This window comes from Hippopotamus amphibius, chromosome 7 (assembly GCF_030028045.1).
Source record: "Hippopotamus amphibius kiboko isolate mHipAmp2 chromosome 7, mHipAmp2.hap2, whole genome shotgun sequence".
Classification (NCBI taxonomy): domain Eukaryota; kingdom Metazoa; phylum Chordata; class Mammalia; order Artiodactyla; family Hippopotamidae; genus Hippopotamus; species Hippopotamus amphibius.
In genome coordinates, this window is record NC_080192.1 from 9406856 (window position 1) to 9418200 (window position 11345).

Consider the following 11345-nt stretch of genomic DNA (forward strand, 5'->3'; position numbering starts at 1 on the left):
TTCCAACAGTACCCACCCCCCGCCCCCGCCCCAGCTTCTGGGGCTTTGTACCCACTTCTTGCTGAAAAAGGGCGGTGGGGTGGGCTCTCTTCTGAGTCCTGCCCTCCCCAACCCTACTCCACACTGAGGTTGACTCTTAGTTGCTGTATTAGTGTCCTAGGGCCTCCAGAACAAAGGACCACAGATGGAGGGTGGGGCTTGAACAGCAAAAATGTATGCCCCCAGGGACCTCCCTGGTGGTCCAGTGGTAAAGAATCTGCCTTCCAGTGCAGGGGATGCAGCTTGATCCCTGGTCAAGGAACTAAGATCCCACGTGCCACAGGGCAACTAAGCCCTCACGACACAACTACTGGCTCGGGTGCCTTAACTAGAGAGCCTGAGTGGCTCAAACTACAAAGCCCATGAGTTCTGGAGCCAGCACGCCACAACTAGAGAGAAGCCCATGCGCCACAAAGATCCCGCATGCCTCAACAAAGATCCTGTGAGCTGCAATTGAGACCCAACGCAACCAAAAATTAATTAATTAAATTACACTAAATTAAAATTTTGAAAAAATCATGTCCTCAGTGTTCTAGTGGCTAGAAGTTTCAAATCAAGGTGTCGGCAGAGTTGTTTCTCCTGAAACCTCTCTCTTTGGCTTGTAGATGGCTGTCTTCTCCCCGTGTCTTCACATGGTCTTCCTTCTGTGAGTGTCTGTGTCCTAATCCCCTCTGATAAGGACACCACTCATACTGGATTAGGGTTCACCCCTGTGACCTCATTTAACTTAATCAGCTCTTTAAAGGCTCTATCTCCGAATGCAGTCACATTCTGAGGTCCTGGGGATTAGGTCTCCAACATGAATTTTAAGGGGGACAAAGATCAGCTCATAACAGTTGCCTACTGACACCCAGTTTGTCTTCCTGCTAATAGAATCTTCATCATTCAGGAGGAGAAGAAGTAGCAGTTATCCAATGAAACACTCATTTTCCCAGTTCCCCTCCCCAGCTCCCCACAGCTAGGGGTGCTATATGACCAATTGAGAGGTAACTGAACGATCTGAAGTGTGCCCTTCATTTGGGCTCATCTGATGTGTCCCCATATCGATGAAAATTCAATGAACTATCAAGTTAAGAAGAAAAAGGGGAATTTTATTTGAGCCAAACTGAAGATTATAACCTGGGAAGCAGATTCTCCGAAAGCTCTGAGAACTGTTCCGCCTGTTAATTAGAAGTCAAAGGCACAGTCATACATTTTCAAGACAAAGGATCGTACATCAAAATGACATACTGATATTTTACATAAAGTTCACCAGGGATACATATTCCAGGTAAGCCTGGACAAAGCAAGTAGCCAGTCACCATGACCCCCTACAGAGCTGGGAAAGAACACCATTCTTTAAGAAGTTACATTGCTAACGTCAGAAGAAAGGGAAAGCACTGATCTTTACGGTCGAGCAGTCTCTCCCATCTTTGAGGAGCTCTGTTAATGTGTAATGCAGATGAACAGTGCACGTAGGGAGGGAGGAGGTCCAAACAAACACAGGGAGAGAATTTTATGTTTAATTTTTCTTGTCCTGCCTTAAAATATAAATTTTATTTCATCACCTGGTTAGATTCGGGTTACGCATCTTCAGCCGGAACATCACCAAAGTAATGCTATGTTGTCATGGTACCCCATCCGGGTACCATTACTCATGTTGTCCAGTTTGAGTATTTGATTAAGATGGCGTCTGCCAGGCTTCTGCACTGCGAAGTTACTCTTTTTGTTTTGAAATTAATAATGATTTTCTGGAGGCATACCTCGGAGATATTGCAGGTTTGATTTCAGACTACCACAATAAAGTGAATACCGAAATAAAGCAAGTCACACAGATGTTTCAGTTTCCCCATGCATATAAACGTTTCATTTACCTTATACTGTAGTCTAAGTGTGCAATAGCATTGTCTTAAAAAATGTTCATACCTTAATTTAAAAATACAAAACAAAACAAAAAAACTCAATTAAAATAGTAACATCAGAGATTACTGATCCCAGATCACCATAACAAGCATAAATGAGGTATGCCTATAATTTGAAACTGTGTAAAATCCCTTCCTTGTCACACTTCCAATGTAGTTATTTATTTATATTAGTATGGATTTATGGTTTGCTATTTTATTCAATGGCTAACATCCATTATTATCACTATTTACTGGAATGCTCAAAATTTCTCAGGTCTGGCCAGTTTTAACCTATTTTGGTTACTCTAGCTTTAGGGTGTGTTTAACACAATATTTTTAAAGTTTTTAAATACCTGGCAGGGCAATTCCACCTCCTCCCAACATTGTTATTCTTTTTCAGAATTATCTTGGCTATTTTTGCAGATTTTCCCTTTCCATCTTGTTTAGAATTGGATTTGACAAATTATATAAAACTTTCGAATGAAATTTTGGTTAATATCATTATTATTTTTTAAAAGATTTATTTTATTATTTATTTATGTATTTATTTATATTTATTTATTTTATTTTTGGCTGCACTGGATCTTTGTTGCTGCACGCGGGTTTTCTCTAGTTGCATCGAGTGGGGCTACTCTTCATTGCGGTGCGCGGGCTTCTCATTGCAGTGGCTTCTCTCGTTGTGAAGCACGGGCTCTAGGTGCGTGGGCTTCAATAGTTGTGGTGCATGGGCTCAGTAGTTGTGGCTCGAGGGCTCTAGAGAGCAGGCTCAGTAGTTGCGGCGCACGGGCTTAGTTGCTGCATGGCATGTGGGATCTTCCCAGACCAGGGATTGAACCTATGTCCCCTGCATTTTCAGGTGGATTCTTAACCACTGCGCCACCAGGGAAGCCCCTAATATTATTTTGAATGTATGGAACAAAAGAGAAAGAAAAATAAAATATTTTCTCTAGGAACATTAAATGTTTCTTCACTTTATGTAGCTTCTATTTTATGTCCTTTATTATGGTTTAACAATTGTATTCATGAAGTGTACATATTTCTTCCTAGGATTCTTCCTCGGCACTTCATAATTTTTGTTACAGTTGTAAATAGTATCCCCCATACCAAACACACACAAATATTTTAAAATTAGTTATCACTAATTTATTGGACCATGATTTATATATGTACATAGTAATGGTTTCCTAGGCTGCCATAACAAAGTACCACCAACTGGGTGGCTTTAAGCGACCGAAATGTATCCTCTTCCAGTTCTGGAGGACAGAGTCTAGAATCAAGGTGTGGGCAGGCTGTGCTTTCTCTGCAGGTGCTAGGGAGGGATCTTTCCTGGGTCTTCTCCAGGTGGGGTCTTTCCCTCTTGGTGCCGCTGGCACTCCTTGGCATTCCTTGGTTTGTAGATCATCATTCTAGCCTCTACCTCTGTCCCCACATGGAATTCTCCACTCGAATCTGTCTTTTTTTTTTTTTTTTTTAGAATTTTATTGAGATATAATTGACATACAATAAACGGCCTATATTTAAAGTGTACAATTTGATATTTTTTTCTTATTAGTAATGTATATATGGCAATTCCAATCTCCCAATTCATCCCACCCCAACACCCCCCTCCTCTTCTTAAAGGACACCCGTTGTGTTAGATGAAGGGCCCACCCCACCCTACTTCAGTGTGACCTTGTCATAAATAATGACCTCTGCAACAACTCTATTTCCAAATAAGGGTGATATTCTGAGTCCTGGGAAGGATATTAATTGGGGGGTGGGGGGTGGAATACCACCCAACTCAGTACATACATGTTTCACATTTGTTATTAAAATCTTTCTCACAAATGTGATTGAGACTACTAATTATCCCACTCTTTTTAGTCCCCTTTTTTTCAGAGTCTATAACCCCTAATTTTTAGCAAGTTACACGGCCATCCAAAATAAAGGCCACATTTACCAGACTCCTTTGCTGCTACTTGTGGCCAGATGACTAAGGCCTGGTCAGTGGGATGGGAAAATAAATGCCATAAAGCAGCTTCTGGGATCCCTCCTAAGACACAGCTGGCTTGGTCCTTTGCCCTTTCTTCCTCTCCGCCCCCATCCAGCTACAGAACACAGATGTTATGACAAGGCTATGTTTTGGGCCACAAGGACCAAGACCCTGCAGATCCTGAGGACGACAGCAGAAAGCTGGAATCAGCCCAGGTCCCGAATGACTGTGGGGCCATTTTCTGAGCCCTGCAGCTTCTATCTGGACTTTTCTGTTTGAGAGAAGCAGCCATCCAGGGCTGCCATATCGCACAAGCCCAGGGGGCGCTGTTCACAGGGCAGAGGACGTGAATGGAAGACTCTGGAGCTGTGAGGTGAACACACTGCATGGCCATCCTCAGAGGCCCTGCCTCTGTCTTGTTTAAGCCCCTGGTTGGATTTCAGTTACGCTCAGGCAATTTTAATTTTAATGAATTTTTGATAGTTTCTTTAATATCCAGGTGTCTTTTGTGCATGAAAGGGAATACTCATCAGTATTGGTACTTTGTTTATTACACAATTTGTGAAAATGAGATAGCTCTGAAAATCAGTTTTCCTTGCGCATGTAAACATGATTATTCATTCGAATAGCTACAGTCCCTTAAAACTTAAATGGCAATTACAAACCTGGTATGATTGATTCTTTTGAACCCTCCAGACATCTTAAATAACAGGCCAAACATTCACAAATAAAATATTTCAGAGCAACCAAGACTGCAGGATCTGAGTAGTGTAATGATTGATTCTTTCCTGAGATGCACACACTAAGGAGATTTAAACAAAAATCTCTGACTGTTAGGCTGTCTCTCTCTTTTTTTAAAAGTAAATTTATTTTTCTTTGAATAAAAAATGAAAAAAAATTATTTTTCTTTGAATTTATTGGCTGTGTTGGGTCTTCGTTGCTGAGTGCGAGCTTTTCTACAGGTGTGGAGAGCGGGGGCTACTCTTTGTTGCAGTGCATGGGCTTACTCATTGCAGTGGCTTCTCTTGTTGCAGAGCACTGGCTCTAGGCATGTGGGTTTCAGTAGTTGTGGCACATGGGCTCAATAGTTGTGGCTCTCGGGCTCTAGAGCGCAGGCTCAGTAGTTGTGACATATGCGCTTAGTAGCTCCACGGCATGTGGGATCTTCCTGGACCAGGGCTTGAACCCGTGTCCATGCATTGGCAGGCAGATTCTTAACCACTGTACTGTCAGGGAAGCCCCTGACTTTGAGATTTTGAAGGGATCCCATTGAATCTGTAGGTCATTTGGGGTTTGCATGGACTTTTTAACAATATTAAGTTTTTGAATCCGTGAACATGAGATGTCTTTCCATTTGTTTGTATCTTTCATTTTTTCCAGCAGTGTTTTGAAGTTGTCCATGTAGAGGTCTTTAGCTTCCTTGGTTAAGTTTACTCTTAAGTATTTTATCCTTTTTGATTCTTTCGTGAATGGGATTGCCTTCTTAACTTCCCTCTCAGATTGTTCGTTATTGGTGTAAAGAAATGCAACTGATTTTTGTATGTTGATTGGATTTAATACTTTCTATTGCTATTTTAAGTGCAATATTTCCCCCTTTCCATTTTTAGATAATTGTTGTTAATATAGAGAAAAAGGTTTTATACATTAATTCAGATTTCAACCCTCTTGTTTACCCTGTGTCTTTTCTGGTTTTTTTTGGAAGGTATAAAATCATCAACAACAATAACAGAAGAAAGTTTGTATCTTCCTTTCCAATGTTTACACAATTTCTGGAATTTCCTTGCCTTATTACATTCCTTAGAACTCCAAGACAATGGGGAGTAAATGGGACATGGTCTCAAGTTTTCTTTTTAGCACATGTGCAATTTATTAGTTATTATTAGCTACACCTGTTAACAAGATGCATTTTGTATAATTTACATAACTAATACAATTAATAATCTCAAATGTAAAATTTGTAAAATTTGTGAGAGAAGTAATTAAAGATACAAAACTCCCCTGTGGACTACTTGACCACCAAACATCATCAACAATCTACATCCAAGAAACACTGATGTAGGTGTTAGAAATAGGGTTCTGAAGTCTGAATTCTGGCTTTTTGGCTTATTATTACAGGGTGATCTTCAACAAACTGTTACACATGAACCTTAGACACAATTATGATTTCCGTTTTATAATTGAGAAGCTCATTTCATTCACTTCATTAGCTACTACAGTAAGTCCCCTACATAGGAACAAGTTCCATTCCGAGAGCACGTTCATAAGTCCAATTTGTTCATAAGTCTAACGGTCAGCCTAGGTACCCAATCTAACACAATCAGCTTTATATCACTGTGCTGTAATAGGTTTATAATGCTTTTCACACAAATACATAAAAAATAAACACAAAAAATAAACATTTTTAATCTTACAGTACAGTACCTTGAATAGTACAGTACACTGGCTGGCATACAGGGGCTGGCATCAAGTGAACAGGCAAGAAGAGTTACTGACTGACATCATCCCAATTTAATTGAAATGATTTTAATATTTTGCCATTATAATATTTATTGCTTTTTTATAAAAATCATTTCCTACACTTCAGCATTTTTAATTTCTATTTTACTTAGCATTTAAAAAATTTATTTATTTATTGGCTGTGTTGGGTCTTCGTTGCTGCACGTGGGCTTTCTCTAGTTGTGGCGAGCAAGGGCTGCTCTTCGTTGTGGTACGCGGGCTCCTCATTGCCATGGCTTCTCTTGTTGCGGAGCACGGGCTCTAGGTGTGTGGGCTTCAGTAGTCGCAGCACATGGGCTCAATAGTTGTGGCACACGAGCTTAGTAGCGCCGCGGCATGTGGGATCTTCCTGGAGCAGGGATGGAACCTGTGTCCCCTGCATTGGCACATGGATTCTTAACCTCTGCACCACCTAGGAAGTTCCTATTTTACTCAGCATTTTAATGATGGCTGAATTCTCTGAAGCTCTGTTCAGCATCTATTGATATGAATACATGGGGTTTTTTAAGAATTTATTTTAATACAATTTTCAAAAGTTACTTTCCATTTACAGTTATTACAAAATATCGGCTATATTCCCTGTGTTGTACAATACATCTTTGAGCCTATCTTACAATCCCACCTTGCTCCTTCCCCTTCCCTCTCCCCACTGATAACCACTAGTTTGTTCTCTGTAACTGTGAGTCTGCTTTTTTGTTTTATTCACTATTTGTTGTATTTTTTATATCCCACATATAAGTGATATCATACAGTATTTGTCTTTGTCTTACCTATTTCTTAGCATAATGTCCTCTAAGTCCATCCATGTTGCTGCAAATGGCAAAATTTCATTCCTTTTTATGGTTGAGTAATAGTCCATTGTATATATATGCCCTGTCTTCTTTATCCATTCATCTATTGATGGACACTTAGGTTGCTTCCACATCTTGGCAATTGTAAATAACACTGCTATTTTGGTTTTTTTTGGATATATACCCAGGAGTGGTATTGCTGGGTCATATGATAATTCTATTTTTAGTTTTTTGGGAAACTTCCATACTCTTTCCACAGTGGCTGCACAAATTTACATTCCCACCAACAGTGCAGAAGTGTTCCCTTTTCTCCACATCCTCACCAACGTTTGTTGTTTGTCTTTTTTGGTAATAGCCATTCTGATAGGTGTGAGGTGATACCTCACTGTGATTTTGATTTTGATTTCCCTGATGATTATCGATGCTGAGCATCTTCTTATGTGCCTGTTGGCCATCTGCACTTCCTCTTTGGAAAAATGTCTATTCAATTCTTTTGCCCATTTTTAAATTGGGTTGTTTGTTTCTTTGATGTTTAGTTGTATGAGCTGTTTGTATATGTTGGATAATAATCCCTTAACAGTCATATTATTTGCAAATATTTTCTCCCATTCAGTCTTTTCATTTTGTCAGTGGTTTCCTTTGTTGTGCAAAAGCTTTGGAATTTAATTAGGTCTCATTTGTTTAGTTTTGCTTTTTTCCCCTTTATTTTGAGAGACAGATCCAAAAAAACATTGCTGCAGTTTATGTCAAAGAGTGTTCTGCTTGTGTTTTCTTTCTGGTCTTACCTTTAGGTCTTTAATTCATTTTGAGTTTATTTTTGTATATGGTGTTAGAGAATGTTCTAATTTCATTCTTTTACATGTAACTATCCGGTTTTCCCAGCACCACTTGTTGAAGAGGATGTCTTTTCTACATTGTATATTCTTGCTTCCTTTAGCATAGATTAATTGACCATCTACCCTGTTCCATTGATCTGTGTCTGTTTTTGTGCCAGTACCATACTGTTTTGATTAATGCAGCTTTGTAGTACAGTCTAAAGTCAGGGAGCATGATTCCTCCACCACTGTTCTTCTTTCTCAAGATTGTTTTGGCTATTCAGAATCTTTTGTGTTTCCATACAAATTTTTAATTATTTGTTCTATTTCTGTAAAAGAAAAGTGGTTGGTATTTTGATAGCAATTTCATTGAATCTGTAGATTGCCTTGGATAGTATGGTCATTTTAACAATATTGATTCTTTCAATCCAAGAACATGGTATATCTTTCCATCTCTTTGTGTCAACTTCAATTTCTTTCATCAGTGTCTTATAGTTTTCCAAGTACAGGTCTTTTGCCTCCTTAGGTAGAGTTATTCCTAAGTATTTTATTCTTTTTGATGTGATGGTAAATGGGATTGTTTCCTTAATTTCTCTTACTGGTACTTGGTTTTTAGTGTATAGAAATGCAACAGATTTCTGTATATTAATTTTGCATCCTGCAACTTTCCTGAACTCATTGATGAGCTCTAGTAGTTTTCTGGAGGTAGCTCTAGGATTTTCTATGTATAGTATCATGTTATCTGCAAACAGTGACAGTTAGACTTCTTCCTTTCCAACTGGATTCCTTTTATTTCCTTTTCTTCTCTGATTGCTGTGGCTAGAACTTACAAAACTACATTGAATAAAAGTGGCGAGAGTGGACATCCTTGTCTTGTCACTGTTTTTAGAAGGAAAGATTAGAGGAAGAATAAAAACCATATGATCATCTCAGTAGATGCAGGAAAAGCTTTTGATAAAATTCAGCATCCATTTATGATAAGAACTCTCCAGAAAGCAGGCATAGAGGGGACACACCTCAAACACAATAAAGCCATATATGAAAAACCCACAGCTAACATCATACTCAACAGTGAAAAACTAACACATGGTTTTTTTTCTTTAATCTCTTGTGTAATGAATTATGTTGATCTATTTCCTCATCTATAACTATGTTTGCATTTTTGGAATAAACCTCATTTGATCATGCTATATTATTCTCTTAATAGATAGTTGATTATATCTGTAAATATTTTATTTATAATTTTTGTATCTATATTCATAAGTGAGATTGATTTATAAGAATTAACAGTCTCTTCTTTCATGCTATCTTTGTCAGTTTTTTTTTTTTTAAGGCTATTTCTTCACCATGTGAGTTGGGAGAATTTTTCTGTATTTTTCTATAACTTGCAATCTTTTATTTACACTGAAATTATACATTTGTTAAATGTTTGATAAAAAGATTTGTGAATACATTTGGTCCTGGTGCATTTTGTTTGTTTGTTTGTTTTAGTGGTAGATCTCTGTCTTTCTAACCCCCTCCATGATAGTTCCATCCAAGTCTATTTCTTCTTGGGTCAGTTTTGTTAATTAATATTTTGCTAGGAAATTATTCATTTCCTCAAGGTTTTCAAGTTTGTTTCCATTAAGTCTGCATGTAATAGTCTCTTATAATACTTCCAGTCTTTCCTGTATCAAGTTTATATCTCCTTTCTCATAACTTATCATGTATATTTTTGCTGCCTTTTTTTCTTTTATCAGATTCTTTCTGAATTTATCTACTTTATTGCTCTTTTCAAAGAACACATTTTTGTATTTATTTGTCCTATCAATTAAAATTTTCTACTTAATTTCAGCTTTGGTATTTATTAATTTTCTATTTTTGGCTTTTCATTGCTTTTTCTAATTTCTTAAAATGAATAGCAAATTGCTATATTCATCCTTTTTTTTTTTTTTTTTTGCAATGAAAACTTTTAGCCTATTCATTATTTTCTGAGTATAGCTGTTGTTGTGTCTTCTAGATTTGGGTTTGAAGTTACATAAATTAGGGCATATTTTACTACAAATAACAAAATATCTGACTGATAGTGAACTTGAATAATGCAGACATTTGTTATTTTATTTAATAGGGAGATTAGAGGTAGATATTTCCAGAGTAGATATTATTTCTAGAATAGATATTAACAATGCCATCAAAAACTCATGCTTTTTCTGGCTTTTTGTCCTCATGCTCATCATTTTATGGCTAGATGATAACCACCAGCATTCCAGACATCTCATGTTGTATCCTGCTTACAGGCAGAAAAAACAATTGAATTCAACCCTACTTGCCTGAAATGTCTTTTGAAAAAAAATTTTAAAACTCTCCTGCAGTTTATCTTTAATTGGTCGTAACTGGGTCACACAGCCACTTCTAGCTTCAAGAGATGCTAAAAAAAGCATCTGGAAAAGGAGAATAGGATTATATGACAGACTTAGGCCAATCATGATTCATTCCCTGGGCTATGAGCATTGCCGCTTCAACAAAACTAGGGTTTACAATCATTTTTCCTTTTTGTAGTTGGCTGCTATGTTGTTTGGTACATACAAGTTAATGATTGTTACACTTTATTCTTTAATTGTTCCTTTGTTATCATATATAGTCCCTCTTTAACCTGTCTGATGTCTTATACTCCACCTTGTGTAATAGTGCTTTCTTTTAAAAATTAATTTGCCTGGTATCTCTTTGTTCATCCCTTTATTTCCAATCTCTGTTATTTAAAAAGAGCACTTTTAGGGGGCGGGGGGGCGGGGGCAGCGGGTAAGCAGCATGGAAGAATTTATTCTGTTCACATTTAGTGTGATACACTTGATTTTACTCTTTTCATCTTCTGCTGTGTTCATTATTTACTGTAACTGTTTCCTGTCTCTTTTCCTCCATTCTGATGGGATTGTTGGCAGTGGAAGCAGTCAAAGCAGGGGTTCTGTGTCAGCATCCAGCTTCCAGGTGTGGTTGGTGTGGGTGAAGCATCCTGCTACCAGCAATCCTGTCATCACTAGACCAGTTGGCAGCATAGTTTGGAGGCTCCTTCCTGGCTTTGAAGCCTCCAAATCTAGCCCTTCATCTTTCCTAGAGATTCAGTGAGCCATTCAACATCTTTTTATTAAATCTTTTTTTTCTGTTTTAATTAGCCAGAATTGCCTGTCATTTCAATTAAGAACACTGAAAAACACAGTTCCAAGTGCATTATTTTCCCTATCAATTCTATGGTCCACTTCACTCAATAAACTTTCATCTATTTATTTAGACAACTATTAGACACTGAGAAGGAACAGAGAATATTGAACCACAAAATGATCCAACTATTCTAGATTATACTAGGAATTCTGAA